The 20,392-nt window shown below is 47.6% G+C and overlaps 1 protein-coding gene across 3 annotated transcripts in view; it reads left to right on the top strand.

Moving 5' to 3' along the window:
* Window positions 1-20,392, top strand: part of ZFHX3 (zinc finger homeobox 3) — a 665,450-nt gene that overhangs the window by 464,143 nt on the left and 180,915 nt on the right. For 2 of the 3 annotated variants that reach the window (XM_069793179.1, XM_069793180.1), the window contains 2 exons: window positions 9,357-9,675; window positions 17,844-18,026. The gene's annotated coding sequence lies outside the window, so the exon portion shown is untranslated. Of the gene's footprint in view, window positions 1-9,356; window positions 9,676-15,515; window positions 15,655-17,843; window positions 18,027-20,392 lie in introns of those variants that run through there. The other variant, XM_069793182.1, reaches the window with a different exon arrangement.

Here is a 20,392-nt window from a genome sequence, read left to right as displayed (position 1 = left end):
GTTCTTTCTCCATCCCTCCTTCCTAACAAGTCAAGCTTCAAGTTCACCACCTCCGGTCCTTCCCCTTCCTGTTTAAATTCATGTTCCCGTAGTCTCTCCATCAGCTTCATCAGAGATCGAACCTCTACGCTTATTTCTCTTATTCTTTTAATCTCATAAAAACATCTCTGTACTTTCTTCCATCTGTACCATCTACAATATTTTCCGCAAACTGAACTGCAAAAGCTTCTGCTTTCTCCTCTTTGAAGTCTGCGCTGGACCTACATGACTTGGTTTTTCTTTCTTTAAGTTGTAGTCTCCCATGATGATATCGGAGCTGTATTCCATCACTGTAATACTGAGCTCATTAAGGACTTAGGTGGGGAGCTTGATTAGGCCACCGCTGGTGCTGAAAGCACAGGAATGGACCCATTTGCTCCGTGAGAAAGGGCAGCATCCCACTTTACTCCAGGATGGTTGGCAGTGTCACACGGCTGCCTTTCCTCTTGCAGTCTACAAGGAGAGATCTTGTCCTGGTTAGCTCCCTGGGAGCCCCGACCTGTTCCTTCCCTCGTCAGTACTCCAGCTCTGTGGGACATACTAACCGGCTTCCAGCTTCCTCTTCCTTTCTCGGGGCGTCGCTGGCTCTGTTACAAACTCCTCTCCAGTAGATTTTCTAATATCAGCTGCCCCAACCCTGGAAGCCATTATCCTGTGACCCATTGTCTTCATGAACAGATGGGTAGACAGGGACATTCCTACATCTGTCTTTTCCTGCTGTCCTGATTTATTACTCTGTAAAATAATAAAACGTTAAAAAGGTTGAACCTGAACTGAAGCTATGACTATGACGCTATTAATCAAACTGTTGGAGAATTACTTTATATTAGGTGCCTTAAGCACTGATCCAGTCCACTAAAAGTTGTCCTGAAACATAGTCTAAATACGGAGTATTGGGCCTGGGAAAAGCAATTCTTGATTGCTTTGCGTTGTCTTACAGTGCATGACTGTACAGTGTAACCCCAAAGCAGCACTAATGCGAGCAATTCGGGGGAAGACAACCAAAAGCTGTCCTGATGTGCTGAGGAGGAAGCAGACAGTTACAGGAGAGCTCCTCGGTCTCTTCCCGACATGGGGCAATGCCACCGTGCTTCTAAGCACCTTTCATACAGGAAGATTTCATAACGTGGTGCATCATTTAGAGAACCATTATGTATGTATTTTGAATTCTGAAGTGCTTCCCAATGCAGACACACCTCTGGTCTGGACTGGTAAAGGGGAGCATGAACACAACGACGTCAGCTGGCAGTTTCAGGCAGAAGTAGCACTGCCACTCAAACAAGTCCACACAGCATCTCGCCAACTTTTTGAAACTACTTTTGGTGAGCCGTAGTTCTTAGAACTTTCCGTGCATTCAAGACTTGAAACAGGCTCTGTAGCAGTCGCTGGTCCCATACTGGCATGAGCAGTGTCTCTAGCTGGCAGAGGCTGGGGCTGGAAAATCCGTGCTGCTTCCCCATGCCAAGCAAGTAACTCTTGCACTGGTCCTTGGCGGGATCTCAGGTGAGAGGGGCTGAAATCAAATCATTGCTTTCTCTCCGTGAAGTAGGTGTTTAAATACTGGCCATGTTTGCTCCACGAGCCCTCTAGTCACCACGCGTCGCTCCCGTTTCCCATCAGCAGAACTGGTGGCGGTGGTGGCGGCAGGCACCACCGCAGGGCGGGCGTGCGGGGCCGACGTGCAGGGCTGACGTGCAGGCTTGTCAGGCTCTCCTGCTCCACCAGCCGTCACGAGCGTCTCTTATCTCAGCCGTCGATGCCACGTTCGCTTGATGTCTCAGTTCCGGAGCAGAGACGCTCCAGCTGCTATCTGGGAAGGCTCTGGCCCCAAAAATATTTAGTTAGCAGCCATTCAGTTAAGTGGAATTGACTTTTTATCGGCTTTCCTCTCTACGTCTGCCACCAGCGAAGGCCGTTTCCTCCTTCCCTCTTCTCCGGCTGTCAGTCCGCTCCACATTCCTATCGGCAGCCGTTAGCCCTGATCAATACTAACCACTGTGTAACAGCTCACGCATGGCTGCCTTAGTTTGCATCGATCAGATCCTTCTTCCAACAGGTAGCTGGCTATTTGAGGCAACGGCTTGAGATAAACACCTACTTTTACTTCAGGCTAATTCATTATGGAGGGGTTTCAAGGAGACCCAGTGCCCTTCTTCAGAGACTCGCAGAGACTCAAGCAACTTCTCTCCTGCCCAAGATTATATGAGACCATGCTATTTTCCCCATCCCCATCCCTTCTGAGATCCAGCCTGTAAAAACGATGCTATCCAAATATTTTCAAAGGACCTAGACTGAAAATTATACCTCAAACTATTCTAGTTAGGAGAACGTGGTGGTTTTGAAAATGAAGAACATGAGGGCTGTTTAGAAGCGGGGATGGGATGACCAGTTGGGCAGTAGGCATCTCGTGACTGTCTCATCACAGCGTCTTACCGGCAGACCCTCTGCTCTTGCAGTTTGGCGTCCGGGAGCTGTGTCCCCACGAGCCTGATGTGCTCCGGCGGGATGCAGCATCCCCGGCCTCCAGCAGAGCCAGCCCCGGGCCAGCACCAGGCACCGGCCCGCGGCTCCCGTGGGGCTGGCTGGGAGCCACGGGGCACCCGCGGGAGGAGGCTCACCACGCGAAGGGGTATAGCCTAGAAGCTCTATCAATACCAGCAAACATTCGGCATCCTGATACATCAGATTATTTTGCTGAAGCATTAAGCACACAGGCTTCAGGATAGCACCTTTGGGCCATCTGTCCTGTTTAGATGCCATAACGTAACACGGAGGTAAAGCGCTACGAACATCAATAGGAGGAATCTCCGCAAAACTGGCCGGCAAACAGCAGTATGCTGGCAACCTTACTTCCCCTATACTTGCTGCTGTCCCCCAAACTGCCAGCATTTAGGAAACTAGCAACCGTTTTGAAGGAATCCGAACAGACGTCTTTGCACAGAGACGCTCACTCCACAAACACGCTCCTGAACCAGACCCCACTTAGCAGCTTTGATTTGTAGACTTAGAGAGAGGAGCAGAGCACACACAGAAGCAAGCACCTTTCCAAGGGTGAAGATGCAATTCTTAACCCGACTGCTAAAAAGCCTGTAGATCAGACACGTCCAGCCTGGAAAGCCTCTCGGAGAAGTTACGAACACCTTTTCTGGTTGGTTTATACTTGTGCCGGTTACAGAGGCAGAAGGGCCGCAGGGCTGCTATGGCAGCTACAAACTTTCCAGTGGAGTGAGTGTTTATTATTATAGGTTTGATGCCATTCCCAAAAGGACCTAATCAACAAGTAATAAGGCCTCAGGAGAGCAATTAGAAACCTGAACTTTAACTCCCTTATAACCACAGTGTAGAAAGCAACTTTTGCTTTGGTTTGGGTTATGCAGCCTGCTGTGTTACTGAGGAAGAAATACTGAAAATCTGAAATCTAAAATAACTGCAGATGGGTATTTGAATTTGAACAGTGAGGTATAAAATTAGTTTCTGTGGCAGGGTGAATGTGCACCTGGCAAAAAGCATTAATGGTTTGGGGGGATTCATGCCCAAATATATACCCTCTATCATATCTGATTTTTTTCAATGCTTCTTCCTAGCTTTAGACAATCATCGAGGATGTTTGGTGCCTGCACACTTGCAGCATCTCCCCCCTTAAAAAAAAAAAAAATTACTTCAGTTTTCCCACTTGTAAAATAACAATAATATCTGCCTAAATGCAGAAGCCTGAGATGTGTGGTTTGCTTGAAACTTGTTTTGAATACTTTGGATGGGACACTTCAGACAGGAACTGCAGATTGAGTAATTCTTGCCATAGAAAGTCACATGGCTACTGGAAAGCAAAAAACTGCATAAGAATACGTCTGCGTAGCATGGCTGCATCAGTGAATATTGGCCAAGAGGGCTAATATTCCTTACTGCCTGCCTGAGAGTATGGAGAAAGCACTTGACTTTGCAGGTCTTTATGCAGAGCCATGGCAACCCTAACATGCACCCACAGATTGCTAACTTTGGTGTTATTTGAAACTTAAGAGGTGTGTTTCTAAAAAATGTTACAGAGTTAAAGGGGGTTTTTTTCTTTTTTTTTTTTTCTTTTTCCCAAATAACCATATTTGAAAGCCATTTCCGCTGGCAGAACGTGATTGTATGTAGAGAACTGTGATAGTTGCACATTTCCTTTTCAACAGAAACTAGAGAAAAAGCAAGTAATACTGCAATACAAGAAGCCAAGAAGAGAAAGTTTCTCATGCACCTGTAAGATCAGTTGTACATTTTGAATTTCTTGACTCTTCAGCAGCCTTACTGGGTTTCCAGGTCACAGCAGGATGAGCAGACTGACCTCTGTGTAGTGGTAGTTGGTGCTTTGTGAGATGAGTATGAAGTGCATGATTTTTTTCACGTTATTGGCTATTGCAAGTCCTCCCTTTCCAGTGAACGTGGGTCTAGGGGTAACTAAGCCTGCTGCAGTGAGCGTCCTCAGCAAGCCTACGGCATGCATCTCCATTGCGTGTCCCCCCGACCTGTCCCTGCTTGGCCGAGGATTAATCCAAACAGGATGAAACTGATCCTGGCTGGCTAGGAGAAACAGCTGAAGAAGTTGGCAGTGGCAATGTCTGCTGCTCTGCTGACAGGGACAGCGTTGTCTTCCATCACTGCCTCTTCTGACCAACTCAAAGCTAGTATTTCTCCTCTTGTGTAGTTGTCAATGCAGAAGTGAAAATAATACTGAGTAAACAGCAAGAACCAGGAGAGGTATGGCTGTAAGGATGAAGCAGAAGTCCCGCTTAATTGTTCCTAGGAGAGAGAGCAGGCATTTCCCTTCACTGAAGTGAGTGTCATGCTAACAGGAATGATCCATATCAAGTGGAAATGGGAGAAAGCGCCGGGAGCACACTGTAGAGCAGCGTCCAGGGGAGACACTTTAATATACTCTAGTTTTCTCTGGAGGGTACATAAAGCCAACAGGCACTGGCATCATGTGGATGGCTCGTCATGCCACTTGGCTATGACTGAAGTCAGTGTAGGTACACAAGGCTGTTGCAGCCAACAGTTACGGAGCTTTCAAGGCGAGGTCCTGCTCTCTTTTGGAGGTGGGAGCGCCAAACCTAGACCAGAGCTGCACACTTCCCACTCAGACTTGCAACTGGGGGTGCTGGGGGTGCCTCCACGGTCCTGTACTGAGCCTGGGATGCCGTGGGCTGGTGCAGGAGCCAGGAGGGCTCTGTCCCTGCCAGCTCTGGTGCCTCCAAGGAGGGGAGAGCTGAGCAGACCCAGGAGCCTGAAGAGCAAGGTGAACTTTCAGATATCCCAGCCTTGAACAAATGTAAGGTCTTGAAAAACTTCATTTGATGTATAAAATGGAGCCAGCAGAGGGAGTGAAATGCAGGGACACTATACTGTCCGTGCAAAACAGAGCTGCTGGGGTTTTGATCTGGGTGCAGCTGGTTCAACAACACTTCTCAAAACCCATAGTGTGGGTGCACGAGCTCGGTCCAGGGCCACAGGTAATAGAGGCAGTAGGAGTGAGAGGTTGTCTACTATATCATTATCAATATAAAAATAGATGGTTTGGGGGCTAACACTGTATGTTTCCAGTATGAAGAAGGTACCCACAGGAACCTTAACTTCTCAAATAATTCCTGTTCTGGGAGGGTTCTGAGTGCTGTCCCTGTAAGTAGGTTCAAACGCTTTATGTTTCAGTTGTTCTGGCACTGTTCACATGGCCCTGGGACTGACCATGTAAAATACTGAGGAGAAGCCTAAAACAGCATGCTGATGTTGCTTCCTTACTCTCTTATGCCTCCTAAATGTCCTGGTCTTGGCATTATCTTGAGGACTAAATGTGGACAGACATGCTTGCAAATAGCTTCTTGCTGATTTCTTAGTTTATGGCTTCAAAAATAGGAATTTTGCAAATGGATTAGTTCTTCAGCATCCACTTAGGATTTTTTTTAGACTCTTCTTTAATGTGTCTTCAAAGACAGAAATACAATTTCCTCTTTTAATTGAGTGTTGGCCATCTTTGTTCACCATTTGATTAGAAGAGATAGGAAGTGATATTTATTAAACCGTTTACTAACATGTGAGCTTCCTCCTAGCTAATTCTGAAGGAGAACTGGCAGGAAAATGCCAACTTTAGTGGTCAGAGACCAGTGTGGGAGTTGGACTGAGAGGCATAACACACTCATTTTAAAGTTATTCTTCCAGGGCCTTTGCAGACACCAGCAGACATGAGTTTTTGCACCGCTGATGTAATCAAGGTTGTATCTGTAGCTGTGAAGAATACCACAAAAAAGAGGTGGTATTATTATTTTTTACTCAAGCTGAAATTTCTGAACAGTAATACAATAAAATGCAAATTCTGCAGCCATGGATTCACAAAAGGCCTGCGCTCTTTGCCCTAGGACTAGTGTTGTGAATTTTGCAGCACAGCTCTAACCCCAGTCCCAAGCGCACGTTTGCTGCCTGCTGCACCCGCACCGTGCACAGATTATGGCATGACAAAAGCAGAGGGAATCACGGACTGAGCTGCCAATCTGATTAAAGGTGGGAAATTGTTACATCTATGAGAAAATCAAAGGGGTTTGAGGGCAGAGAGAGGAGACTCACTTCATTTTATACAGTGAGGAGCCTTCACTTGCTGTTACCCATCCAGTGGGAAGTTCCAGTTTGCGTGTACCATAAGATTTCCCTAAGTATGACTTGAACCTGCTGTCTAGATGTTACTGTCAGGCATAATGTAGGTTGTTACAGTGAGATTTTGGTGGTGGTTATATGGCACTGCAAATGAGATAAATTTTAGCTAGGAAACCCTCCCCTCCAAACCACCAAAAACAAACCAAAAAAACAGAAAGTTGATGAAGCATCTCTTGGAAGTGTGTTTTTCTGAAAATCATCCCCAGCCTGGATATTTTCAGAAAGTTTCCTTTCAAAAAGTGCTAAGTACTGACTCCTCCAATTAAGGTTATGAAGAACGAAGGGAAGTAAACTTTTTCTCCCAATTCAGTACTATATTTGATATCTGAGGGCAGGTGAATGCTGTTGTGAGTCTTAGCTTTCAGGTTGCTCTTTCATACCTTCAAGAGGTAAATTATAATTTCCCAGAGATGGATGGAGGGGTGTTGAAATATCGATGTAATCAGTATATGCGATAAACAGTTGTGTTCTTCTGTATCTGATCTTCCCTATGCTGTATTTGTGCACTATGACGAAGTTTGCTGCATAAATTAGACTGGATTTGTTTCCAGTGGGTCTGTCTAGTGATGGTGGCTGGAACAGGCTGTACATTTGGAACCTCTTCAGAGGTATCACTATCTAAAAGTGAGTCGGTCTCACTTGCACTCTTTTCATCCCGATTTGTGGTCAATCTGCACCTGAAATACAGAGTTTAGGACATTATTCTCATTCACTTTGGCTTTCAATTTATTTTAGCTTTGTAATGTTTCCAGATAGCATTTGATTGCATATGTGCCAGTATGTGATAAATATTGAGAACTGACAGTAGTCTTTTAGTCCAGAATGTCTGAAAACTTTTGCTACATAGGGTGCAGACAATGAGTCCGTACTAAGTTTATCTCAGCAGTTCCTCCTCATTGATCATACTAGCAAGAGCTGGAATTGATGGAGCTTTATGAAACGCATTTAACACTAGTGTACCAACAGGCAAGCTTTGTGGTGTGGGTGTCTGGTGACCCGTTAGCTCTGATTCTCTTTTCACTGGAAAAGAAAATTCAATGCAGAGGTAGTTGGGATACAAAATATGATGTGATTGGCCAGCAGCATCCCAAAAGTCAATGTATGGGTCTCCTGGGTCTGTAATATCATCCCAGTAACCAGGTGTTTGGAGTTAGACTTCTTGCTTTGCAGGACTGTTGAGAAATTGCCAACTTTTTACAGTCTTCTCTTTCTAGTATCCCATGTCATTTTCAACCAGAAACTATTCATATAGTTGTATATACTATATGCTTTTTTTTTTTTTAAATCTTTGAATCTGTGTGTTTATACACCAGTTTACCAAGAAACATTTATTTTAGCAAAATACAAAAACATAACAAGCTGGTAGTCTCAATAATTGTGTTGAATACTGTGTAATTAGCTTAAAATAAGTTTTTCCTCCTCAAAATGAGATTATATTTGTGCCTGGATCAAGCAATTCTGCACCAGTCTTGAACTTGTTAAAGATGAAAATCAGAATAACCACTGCAATATTGAAAAGGTAAAATGAGAACAAAATGGCATTTGGCCAATGTTTATGAATCACAGAATATGATCATGAAATCATAAGAATAACCACCAAAAGGTAAATAAATTACCCAGCCTACTACTTATTTTCATGTACAGTTTGACACAAAAGCTGAAGCCATGAATGATTTATACCTGTTTTAACAATAATACTCATTTTCCTGAAAGATGGTCAGCACTCAGGCTGCTGTGGGCACCATGCCAGTTGTTGAAAGGTTAATGTCTCAGCAGCAATACATTAAATTATGAATTATTCCAGTCCCAAAATGGAAGGTTATTAGCTCAGTATGTTTAATTAGCCTGGCTTGAACTTTGCCATCTGCTAGCACTGCCCATCACTAATGCACGGCCATGTGGAATAACGCCTGGGTCTGGTGATGTCCTCCTTGGTAACAACCAAGCTGATCCCCAGAGCCCAAAAAGGTGCTACCTGCTGCACAGACCATACTGAACGTTGCAGAGAGTTCAGGAGTACGAGGAAAACACATCTTGTTTTCTCCTGAGTCCTTCGGTCCAGTTCTCCTGCCAAAGCACTTGATTGATATTTGTAAATTCTCATTAGACTTGCATCCTGGTTACATCACAGACCTTACCATGAGAAGAAAAGGAAGAAAGGTGAGGGCCCAACAAGTACCCGAGCAATTAATGTACCAGAAGAAGAGGAACTTTCCTAGGGAGAGGTCTGGAACTGCAGGGCATCCTGCAGGCCAGCACTCAGATATGTAGGAAGCAACAGCTCGTGGTGGTTTTATTTGCACAGCATCTCCTGCCAATAACTGCACAAGGCTACAATATTTAGTTTTTCAATAAATATTTAATTTTTACTTCTTTGATTATTTATTTTTTTAAAAGAACAAACAGTAAATTCTGTTAATTTTTTTATTAGTTAAGATTACATGATACTTTAAAAATATGCACTAAGTATTGCCATAAGTCATTATTCACTATTATTATGGGGGTGCTTTTGGGGGCCTATGTGTTAAAACTCAGGTCAGAAGTGTGCCCTGGAAAGTGGAATGTACAAACATGGGGGAAGAACCGAAGTCGTAAGAAGCCAAACACAGTCTTATTTTTAATTCTTCTTTTTCTAGGTAGGATAACCTTGCCAAAGAGGAAAGGAATTTGGACAGACTTAACATACAGCCTGTGCAGCTTCCACTAGCTGGACACTAAAATGAAGAGAGAGTTTATTCATTCCCATCCCAACACGGCCCACCAGAATTAAAAGACATTTTAAACTACAAGAGAGATTGAGTCAAACACTAATACACCCCAACCCATCTACATAAAGAAGCCCATTTGATTCCACTGGCTATCAAGTCTCCACATTTCTGTGTTGGATGTGAAGAGTAAAGAAAGAGTCTGGCAGAAATTAGAAGGCGTTCAAGTCACCATAAGAGACAACATCAGGTAGAAGCTCAATTCCTTTTTCTTAATTTTCTTACAGTAATTATTTCTTCTCCTCCCCTTGAGTTTTTGCTGATTCCCGCCTCTTCACATTAGTAAAGCCTCTGTACTTGTACTTCTGGAGCAGGTGGCATGGTTGGAATATCGGAGCAATATGTATTAGAGTAAAACCTGCAGACAGAAATAGAAAGTAAATGGAAGATGAATTGATCAGAGGAAAGGCAAAGGATGGAGGGGATAGAATGAAGGGAAGGAAAGACAAGAATAATACCTTGCCTGTGTACTACAATAATTTATTATTTTTATATGGTGCCCAGGGTGTACAGTGTCTGTTTTACTGAACAAATAGAAAAAAGAGTTCTCAGCCCCGAACAGCCAACGTATTAATTTATAGTGTGACAGCCTGACGAAACAAGTAGTCAGGCCAGTGCGACGAGGAATAATTTAGTGCTTGCGGAGCAGGAGTTACTTTACTTTGGTATCCACAAGTGTATGCCATCAGATGGAAGACTTGGTTTTGTAATAACTTAGAGTAGAATAAAAATTTCTGTTTCAGGAAAGTTCTTAGTGAGGGGGGGTGTCTGAGGGCACAGGCAAGTGTTTTATCTGGAGGAGCAAAGAGGGTGCCATTTCAACACACAGTGAAAGAAGGAGTGACAACCTGAATCACAGCCTGGCAGCAGAGATATAAGGGAGCGCTGCAAATCCCCCCTGACCGGGGTGCGGGGACGCTCGTAGTGGGCCGAGGCATGGTGGAGAGTAGAGAGGAAAGAAGAGGACTCAGGGGGGAAAACTGGAGCATTTGCTCTGAGCCATCTAGAGCTGGAGTTTCTAATGAGCCATCCAGATGGGACAGCAAGGAGATGACCTGAAACAACATGCTCAAACGGGAGAGGGTTCCAGTGCAGATGCAAACCTGCCGTGACCACAGAACCGGGGGAGCAATTACAAAGTTGTTTTCTAACACAGTTATTGCACTTCAACTGCAGTTTTATTCCAAAAGCAAATTCCAAAGTTTTATGTCCATAAAGGTTTAGACATAAACAAGAAAGAAGTCAGGAAAGTGGTATGTACTGTATAAACAGTTCCACTTTATAATTAATGCTGGAGATCAGGGGAGCAGGAATAGCTGTGCATGTGTGGTCATTCAGATTTACTGTTGGTCTTATTAAAACCTAGTTCTGCAATAATTTTATGCCCAGGTAGGGGCAGAAAGAGAGCAGGATGCCCCCAAGCAACCCATAAATAGTGTGGTGAAGACAAAGCGTTTATTACTTAGCTTCACAAAAGCTCTGTAAGTGCTCTCCCAGGGTATATATACTTGTACCCCAGATGCCAATTCTGCAAATTAGCATTATTTCTCAAAATACTATGTAAACAGAAGTCATTTGAATACTTCATTTCATCAGACAGAGTCACACATGGAAACGTCAGTATCTTTCTTTCCCTTTTGCGGAGTGAGCAAAGGTTTTCACTGCCTGTCTTTTTATTTCTCTTGGAGTATCGTTACTGATGAAAAAACCTGGCAGGGTCTGGGATCTATACAGAACTCATTCTGCAGGATTTTGTCCCATCTCATTGGCCCATGCTGTCTTAAGAGCAACTCTGGGGCATAAACTTTCCCATTTATCACTGAAGTGTGCTATGTTGAATCTTCTGTTTAACAGTTTAAATTACTGTGCCAAAAGTTATTTCATGGCTGAGACACATAGGGAATTACAGGGATTGTCCCTTTTTTCGTAAGTAGAAAAGCCACCGGGAAGTTCAGCTCAGGTTTTGCTGATGGGCTTTTATTTTATCATTGTGCATGCTACAACTAGTAAGTTGTTCAAATTTTAGAAACTTTCAAAATTTTTTTAATCCATTTTTGTATTGCATTTCACATAGAAACAGGTACCTTAGTTAACAGGATAGCAGTAAAACAGGGTGAGAAAGACCCATAAAATCATCTTTAAATGATGAAGTCATTTTCCTAGATAAAATACAACACGTGAAAAGGTGAATGTCTCAGGATTTTTCAGGGCTAAAAGCAAGTGTTGCATTTTAAGGATGCCTGTCTCTCCTGTTCAGTGGGATAAAAATATACATTTAATACTGACTTTTGCAGGGCGTTGGACTTTAACATCCTTACATTAGAAAAGTTGCCAGTTATCAGGAGGCCAGTGCAAGGAGGTGCTGCATTTGGTAGGAGGGAGAAAGCACTTTTCTAGCAGTTATCTTATTTTTTAATCTTAATTGTCTGGACCTGCTGATGTTTTGAATTGTAAGAGTGAATTCCATGGAAACAGAAAAGGAAGAAAAGGGCAAGTGAGCGTGAACAGTGGTGCACTGTAAATGGATATGGTTTCGTAGTACTCCATGCAACCGTCATCTGTGTGTCTGGAAACTTCAGGAGAATTTACACCAACACCACACCTTACGTGCTCTGCTCCCTCACGCCAAATTAGTATTATTCCCATTCTATAGGCCAGGAAAACAGGACAAAAAGTGGAGGAGTGAGTTTTGAAGTCCACCCCCATATGCCTTCGGTTTTGGGCACTTCTGGTGTACCCTGTGTACTGCCCTGCCTGGTCCTTCAGGGCAGACAGCAAGTCTGTGGCAGAGCTAGGAATAGAAGCCAGGCCCTTGTTCCAAGTCCCAGATCCTCAAGAGTATTTTTAGGCACTTAATACCATTAATTTCATACTCTTTCTGGCCAAGGATCTTAGAAACAAGATCATGCTTCCTCCTGAAATAATTTTAAAAATCATACTTATGTGCTCTTGGACAGTTTTTTTCAGGGATCGTGTACAGTTTAGCCTTATTTAGCAACAAATGGGCTTCAGAATTAGTTTTGGGGAGAGTTCTGCGTGGACTGTGCTTTTGGGCAGCCTCTAAGTATGACTAAGGATACAGAGGAGATGGCGCAGAGTCTTTGTCTTTGGCAGCGCAAACAGTACCTGTTTGAGCGGGGCTTTGGCAGAGGGCAAGGGAGGGCTTCGTTTAATGGCCGTACACTTCAGGTTCCTTTTTTGCTGTCTCTGAAAGGCGACATTCTGTGCTTCTGTATCCTCTTCATTTTGGTTGCAACTTCCTTCTCTCAAACACAAAATCTTTTACATTTAAAATACAGCAAGAGCGTTGTTCACCAATATTTTGATTCAGACGACGCTAGGACACGCAGGGCACCCAGAAGCCCCGAGGACAGCAGGCCTACAACGCGCTGGAGCTTCTCAGCCCTTGCCCAGGCAGCTCACACTGGCACGTTAAAGATGACTGAAAGGCGTCAAGAAATACACAGATTTCTACAGATGATCATATTTTTATCGTGCTAACTTGGCAAACCCAGCTGAAGCCCTGCTCCTGCATCCTATCTGTTATTAATTAATCGATTTCCCATAAGCTCATTATTTAGTTCGCTGTGACTTCCTCACGGCGCGCGCAGCTCCGTGGACAATGGAAGACAGTTCCCGTCGCAAAGTGCAAATATGTCAAAAACGCCAAGTGAGGCAATGGCGGGAGAGCAGCGCAAGCAGCAAACCGGCGAGCGGCTGGCCTGCGGCTTGCTTGCGCCCGGGTCATCCTTTTCTTCTGGGTGACGCGCCCTGAGATCCCGACAGCTTTTGCCGTCCACCGTCCGTCCCGTGATCCCCGCGGTCACCCGTTTCTCCCGTCCCGCACACGCGTGGCCACGTCCAGCCCACGTTCCTCCCTGTGGACAGCCACTCGTCGGATGAACAGACGAGCGGAGTTTTTCAGCGGCTCCCGTCACTACGGCAGGAGGAGAGGGTCTCGAGGAGGGTTTCGTGGACTGCTCACAGGGCAGCTGGGGACGGCACCCCCGTGCGGGAGGAGCGCGGCTGCCCCGGGGCGAGCGCGGGCGAGGACGGCCTGCCCGCCGTCGTGCTGCGCAGGGTGCCGGCCCGCGCCGGGCGTGGAGGGGCTCCTCTCCCAGGCTCCATCCAGCTCCGGTGGTAAACGTGCTTATTACAGCGCTAATGTCCTGCAAGTGGAATCCTACCTCCAAGTATATTAGGGTAATGAGTTCACACCTAACTAATGGAGACTTAATAGAGTTACTAATAGGCTGCCTTTTCCCCCCACGGTTTATGACCCCGCGGGCCGGAGCTGTCAGGGGAGGGAGAGGCGAGGGGCCGTGCTCAGCCCCGTGGCCGCCGCAGCCCGCGCCCCGGCTCGGCCTCCGGCCCGCCGGCCCGCGCCTGGCCCAGCAGCCAGTTTCCAGCGACATCGTCTCTCCACCTTTCTGCGAGGAAAAATAAACAGTTCGAGGCTCCTGTGTCTTTATTAAACATTTCCTTTAAACTGCATACTTTGGCTCCCTGCCCAAACGCACCAAGAAAGCTTCCACAGAGCAGCTCGAGTCCGGAGCTCCGCTGCGGGCTTCCCGGGATAAATAACCCCCGGAGGGGCGAGCACCTGCGCCGCCGGCTGCGGCCCAAGCGGTCCCGGGGGCTGCCGGCTCCCCCAGGCCGGCCAGCAGAGGCTGATGCAGCCGGCCGGACTCCCCACACCGAGCGGCCCTGGGGAGGCGAGCGAAGGAGGCAAGGAACCGGCAGCGCGGTTTGCCCGGCTCCGCTCTCCGGCACGCAGACGCGACGTGGCAGCGAGGTGGGTGGGGAGGCGGCCGGTCTACGGCGGCGAAGTTCAACCGCTGGCGCGGGCCGAGAGGGCTCGCGTCGTGGATGTAAAGGGGGCCGGGAAGCAAAAGCAACCGTAGGCTTAAGCCCGTGGCGCCAGACGGGTGGTACGCTGGCGTTAAAAGACACGTGCTTCGCCCGCCGTCGGCAGCGCGGTTGCCGGCCGTCGGCACAGGGTCGAGTGCGGGCTGCGTCCCGGCCGGCGCGGCGGCTGCCGTCACGCCCCGGAGCGTGGAGGGAAGCGGCGTGCCAGGCCGCGTTGTTGCGGTGGACGGGACAAGATGTCTCTGAGCCGCCTGAGGAAGCAGCAGCAGCAGCACCACAGCGCCGGCGGCAGCCCCGCGGCGCGCGGGAGAGGCTCAGCAGGCGTGGGCCGGCCGGCCAGGGGGACGAGGGCGGCGGGGGAGAGGGGCCGAGCGTGGCAGGCAGCGGGGACGGGGCACGGCGGCGGGTGATGTCAGCGTTTCCTTCTGGATCGGTCATGTGCGCTTGCCAGGTAAACAGTCTAGAAATAGATGGGAGGAAGGCAGCGGATGGAGCGTGCAGCCGGGCTGGAGGAGCTCTGCCTTCACCCTTTCCTCCCCGCTGCTGTCCTCGCGGGCGGCTTGCCCTGCCTTCAGCGGGGCGCCGGGAGCGGAGGCGGCGAACGCAGAGGAGTAAAGCAAACCCACGTCTCTCCCGTGTCACGGCTTTAAAGCGCGGTGCCCGCTCTGGAAGACAGTGCTGGCAGACCAAAGGAGGTCGAGTTTGTTGATTTTCCGGGCGGTGGTCGCAGCAGACCCGCTCCATCCCCTCCCTTGCTGGAAGAGCCCAGGTGAGGCTGGTGAGAGCCCCGGGCAGGAGGCGTCGAGGGTCCTCTCCAGCGGAGGGGCCCCCAGCTGCCGGCCAGGCTGGCGCAGCGGGGGGGGCTCTGCTGCTCCCTGGGCTGGGAACAGGTTAAAATCCAGGCGTTCGCTGGACGCGTAGAAGCTGGCTTGCGTCGCGTGAAGCGTTCCCAGCAACTGAACAACACAAGTTCAGGTACAGAAAGCTCCGCAACGTGCCAAGAATATTCTTAGTTTGCTCTTTCCTCATTCACTAGAAATGTGCCTTTTCTGTGACGCCTTTCAGAGCAGCCTAGCAGTTAAATTAGTAGCTACGATAAAAACTACCTGCGCTGCTTGGAGACGGGGTTTTCTAAATCCCCAGTCATCCCAAACATAATGCGTGGACTGAGCCGCCTGCTGCGGCTGGGAGCCTGGCCCTCCAGTCCCCTCCCTCGTCATTGATCTCGGCAGAAGAAACGCGCAGCACCATGCAGGCTCCTGCCTGGGACAGGGACTGTGTCTTTTCCAGGCAGGACAGGGTAAGTTTTTCAGGCATTTTCCAGGCGTGATTGGTAGTATGATACTGTGCATCATCCGTATGTCTGTCCTGTGTGGAGCGGCAGAGAGAAACTGCAAGGATAGAAAGCTGGGGAAAACGCCCTCGCAGCCGCTGCTGATGGCCAGGTGCCTGCTTCTCCCTGCTCAGCACTTTCCTTTAGCACCAGAAAACAAAGCTGCCGTCATAGCAAGTACCCATAAAATGCAAGGCATCCTGAGTGCAGAGATTAGTGGTAATTTTACAAGGACTCAAATAACGTTGGTCTGCAGGGTGCAGCACTGCCTTGAAAGGGAACAGCAGACATTTCCCGTGGAAGCAAGTTTCCTCTTTAGAGCAGTTTACGGCTGAGGCGCAGTGTCAGATTGTGGCACAAATATACTATCAGCCTTTGGGTTGGAAGACAGACATTTGATACCTCTTTCTGTTGCCGAAACGCGCTGCCCAGACACGACTCCCAGCACGGTTATTTTTTGAAGCATTATGTAATTGGATTGCATGGTCAGTAGTGCTTCCTTAACAAGCCTTTCAGCAAACCCTCTGCCTGCCGCAGCCAATCCTCAACCCTTACATACACACTTACTCACGCAGGCTCAGTCTGGAGTAAACTCGCTGCTAAATACAGTTAGAAAACAGACGAAACCAGGCTTGGAATAGATCATCTGCTCCCCGTGCTACGTGAGACGTGGTGCAGCCAAGCCCTGGGCACCGCTGGTGTGAAAACGGGGTCGTGCTGGCACCTCTCGGCCGAGGGGTCGCCGGCTGCCTCCTCTGCCATGCCTCTCTCTAACAGGGAGGGGGGGGGGGGGGAAAAAAAATCTGCTTTTTGGAGTACGGATAGGCAACCGAACCCAGGGCTGGTCCAGGTGTCCCTGTCCTCTCTTGCCCTGCTGTGATGGCCCCGTGCTTTGGGGACCAACTTTGGGAAACCTCTCCTACGGCACTCGGGCCTGGAGCAACACCAGGGCCTTTATCTCCCGGGTTTCTGTATAAGCTGAAGTGCTGAATTAGCAACCGAGTCTCCAGATACCTTCACAGGTCAGACCGTACACCAGTCCCACGACGCAGCCCGCAGTGGTGCCTGGCCGTCTCTGGCCCTTCGCGGGTGTTTTGCAGGACCTTCCTTCTCCTCTGGCCACTGTCAGCCTGCAGGTTACGGCTCTGCTGAGTCACGGCTTCCTGTTTGTGATTGCTGACTAGTGGCAGCAGTTGCAGAAGCAATAAGAGATATTAAAAAGTGTGAACTTCCACTGGGACCAGAAGATACAATTAGGGCTGTGCCAAGAAATACACTGCAGCGAGCTGTTGTTTAAAGGGATGCGGAGCACTGCAACCCTCCGTTCCCTTGCTGCAGGAAGTAGGAAAAATGAACATCACTAGCCTTTTATCATCTCTGAACCCAAATAAAAATTGCGTTTGACTTCTGCAGCTCACTCTGGCTCTTTTCCATGCTCCTCCTCGAAGCGTTTGATCCAGCCTTCCACTCTGGGTCTCCTCTACCTACTGCTGCTGAGATGTAGGGATCCTTGTTTCCTTCTTTCACCTAAGACTGATTCTCCACGGAAAGCCTATGTGATACTGTGTAAAAGGGGCTGCTTTAGAAGGCGTGCACAACCATAATGTTCTTTCCATTCTTTTTTTAATGGGAAATATCTCTGGGGAGAAGTATGAAAGTATATGGAGAAGGTGCTCTTTGATCATTAAGATCTAAATGCAGCATCCAAACAGCACGTCTGTTTCTTTGTATTATGCTGAAATTCATCTTAAAGTGCTCCTCCTGGGTGGGCATTTTCCTGTTTGTCCTTCCTTGGCTTGAATGCTTCAAAGCATTGCCACCAGTTTCATCTCCAGCCCTGGTGATGATTGTCTCCAAAAGTTATTTCTCCACCCTGTTGTTTACTGTATTTATATCAGCCTTTCAATTTGTGTTTTAATTCCATAGTAACTTTTTAGCCTTATTGTCAGAATATACTTTCTGGTTATTCAGCTAAGGACAGGAATTGGAGGATGGTGTTCTGTGGACTGTATGTCACTGGAGGACAGAAAATGTGCTTAGGCTGGTCTTTTCTGGATTGAAGCTATAGTAGTTTGTAGCTGAGAAAAAAAAATCTTCACTTTTGTACTGGCATTAGACTGATTTTTTTTTTATTTTTTTTTTTAACCCTGTGACAGACATAAGGCTGAGGACTGGCACAGAGAACATACATTAGGGGAGGAAAAAAAAAAAACCCACCCCACAACCTCAGTTATTTCAACAAATACCAGAAGTGGATTGAGAGTGGATGAAGAGGAGGAGGAGGCAATAGTGAACACACAACACAGTTCAAGCTGGCAAGGAGCCCTTTCTTGAAGAATGTAAGTTTAACCTTTAGCATTCAAGTGTCTGGGCTTAAGTGTCATTATGAGCAATACTTTCCCCCAGCATAGCCTCTCCTGCCTGGAGGAGGGTTCTGTGCAACCTCATCAGTTTTCCCCTTTCCTTCACCGAGTATAAAAATATGTATTTCTGTCTGCATATGCTCAGCAAAGTTACTTCTAGTGGCAGTGCCTCACTTGGCAAAGCCAGGACGGCCCCGGACGGGCGCGAGGGAGGGTCTGCCCCGTCCTGGCAGCTGCTGAGATGGCCGGTGCGGGCTCAGCTGCAGCTACGGCCTGAGAAAGCGAGTGCTTTGCCAGGCTAGTGTTTGCTGGCTGAATTTCGGTTAAAGATTTTGGGCCCCAGACTCACAAGTGGCCCCAGCTGGCTGGGGCAGGGGTCCCCCCCCAGCAGCCACCTGCGGCCGGCCTCCGTGCCCAGGGCCTCGGGCTGCCCAGCTCAGGAGCAGCCGGCACCAGGTATCTCTGCTGTTCTTGACGGCTTGTTTTGGCCGCGGGAAGGAGGAGGATCTGCTGGCGAATTGCTTTTGCAAGAAGCAAACTAAAATGAGGAGGAGGGAGGGATGGGCCTGGTGTTGTCGTTGTCGTCATCACCCCCCCCCCCACCCCCAGTGCTAATCTCACCTTTTGATGGAGGCAACATAGAAAAAAATTAGAGAGACAGCAGCAGACAAACATCAGACCTGGCTGCAAATGGACAGGCTAGATGTGCCCCCCCAAATCATCTCCAGCTGTAAAACACTTCAGGGCTGATAGAAACCACACGCATCCCAGGCATAACCCAATCTGCAAAGCTGCATTCCAATAAAAATGCAGCACGGAGCTAAAAGAAATACTGCCCGGGATTCCCGCCCGGGGCTGAGCGCTGGGGTGGGAGGCACCCCCCGTCCCTGGCTGTGCCCCCCGTCCCCTGGCCCCCAGTCGGGCGCAGGGCTGGGCTGGGTGCCTGCTGGGGCGCAAGGGGAGCAGCGGAGCCCCCCCAGCCATCGCTGCGGCTCCCCAGTGCTGGGCTCCCTGTCCCAGCCCTCCCAGGGCACAAATCAAAGCGGCTACGGCGGCTAATAGGGGAGGGTCGGGGTTAGCTGCAGGGTACATCGCCGACTGAAATCACAGGCTGGAATCCGAATTTCAATAAGCATGCCTCACAACGGAGGCTGTGCTGCAAATGTCAAATGTGCTTATGTTAAATACAGGTAATACTGTGAATGTACGTTTGAGAGCATGATTCTTTCAGATACCTTGTCTGATGAATTTTGCATCTTGTGTTTGTGATTTTTCCATGCAAAGAAGTACAGGTTTTAGAGGAATAAGAGCATATATTTATAAGGAGGTAAAGATGAACGATTTGATGAACTGTAGCAAAGATGCTATGTCAGATCAGATTTCTCACTGCTTACAACTTAGGTTTGGAGTACGTGGTTACTATATAGTAAGTACAGCTGGTATTGGTGCTTAACTTACTGAATAATTCGATGCAGGCTTTTCCGCAAATCTCCGTCTTAATTCTAAAATAATTCGGAAGGGAAGAAGGCGGATGGACTACTTTCCAAGGAGCGTTTGGTACCTGACTTGCGCTGAAAGATGAAAGATTTGCAATGCTGTCACTTGTTCCTGGCCCACAGTGGGGGATGACCACAGGACTGCACCAGCCCTGGGCCAGGGTCCCTCTGCCGCTGGCTCAGCTTGAAAGCCAGACTAGCCCCAAGACAAGCCAGGTTGTTTTAGTCACTGTATTGACATACTCTGAATTTTGCGGAAACTACCCTGTAAACCAGAATTCTTCTCAGCGCTGAAAACAGGTTTTTTTCCTTCTAATTCTGTGGGAGCTGTAATTTTATTTTGTAACTTACTTCCCTCTTTTTTTCCTTTTAAGACGGTTCCCAAACATTTATTGTGGGATTTTTCATTTAAAATAGTTTTCTAGGGAAATTACTGTGACAGTGATTTAATTGTTTAATTAAAATCTGACATTGATGACAACATAAATACAATAGGCATGAGGTGATATAGGCATTAAACAAGTGCAATTGTGGAATACATCCATAGAGTACTCTGAGCACACAGAACCGCTCACAAAGAAATGATGTTCAATATTTATCAGGTTAGTGAGTCCTAATTAAATGCCAAGACTTTTTTCTTCATTTCTCCAAAAAAAGCCAAGAAACATATAGATGTATTCCAAGTGTTTATTTCCATCGCAAACACATCTACTCATCTTGTTTTAAGGCCTGCAAAAAAAGCAAATTCACATTAAAAATCTGCTAGTTGACTTAAGGGGTATTTAGTCAGCCTGTCTACAGCAACCTAGCCAGAGGTTTGGCGATAGCTGGAATAGCCCACTGACG

Source organism: Haliaeetus albicilla, chromosome 10 (genome assembly GCF_947461875.1).
Source record: "Haliaeetus albicilla chromosome 10, bHalAlb1.1, whole genome shotgun sequence".
Taxonomy (NCBI): domain Eukaryota; kingdom Metazoa; phylum Chordata; class Aves; order Accipitriformes; family Accipitridae; genus Haliaeetus; species Haliaeetus albicilla.
This window is presented reverse-complemented; position numbering and strand designations above follow the sequence as displayed.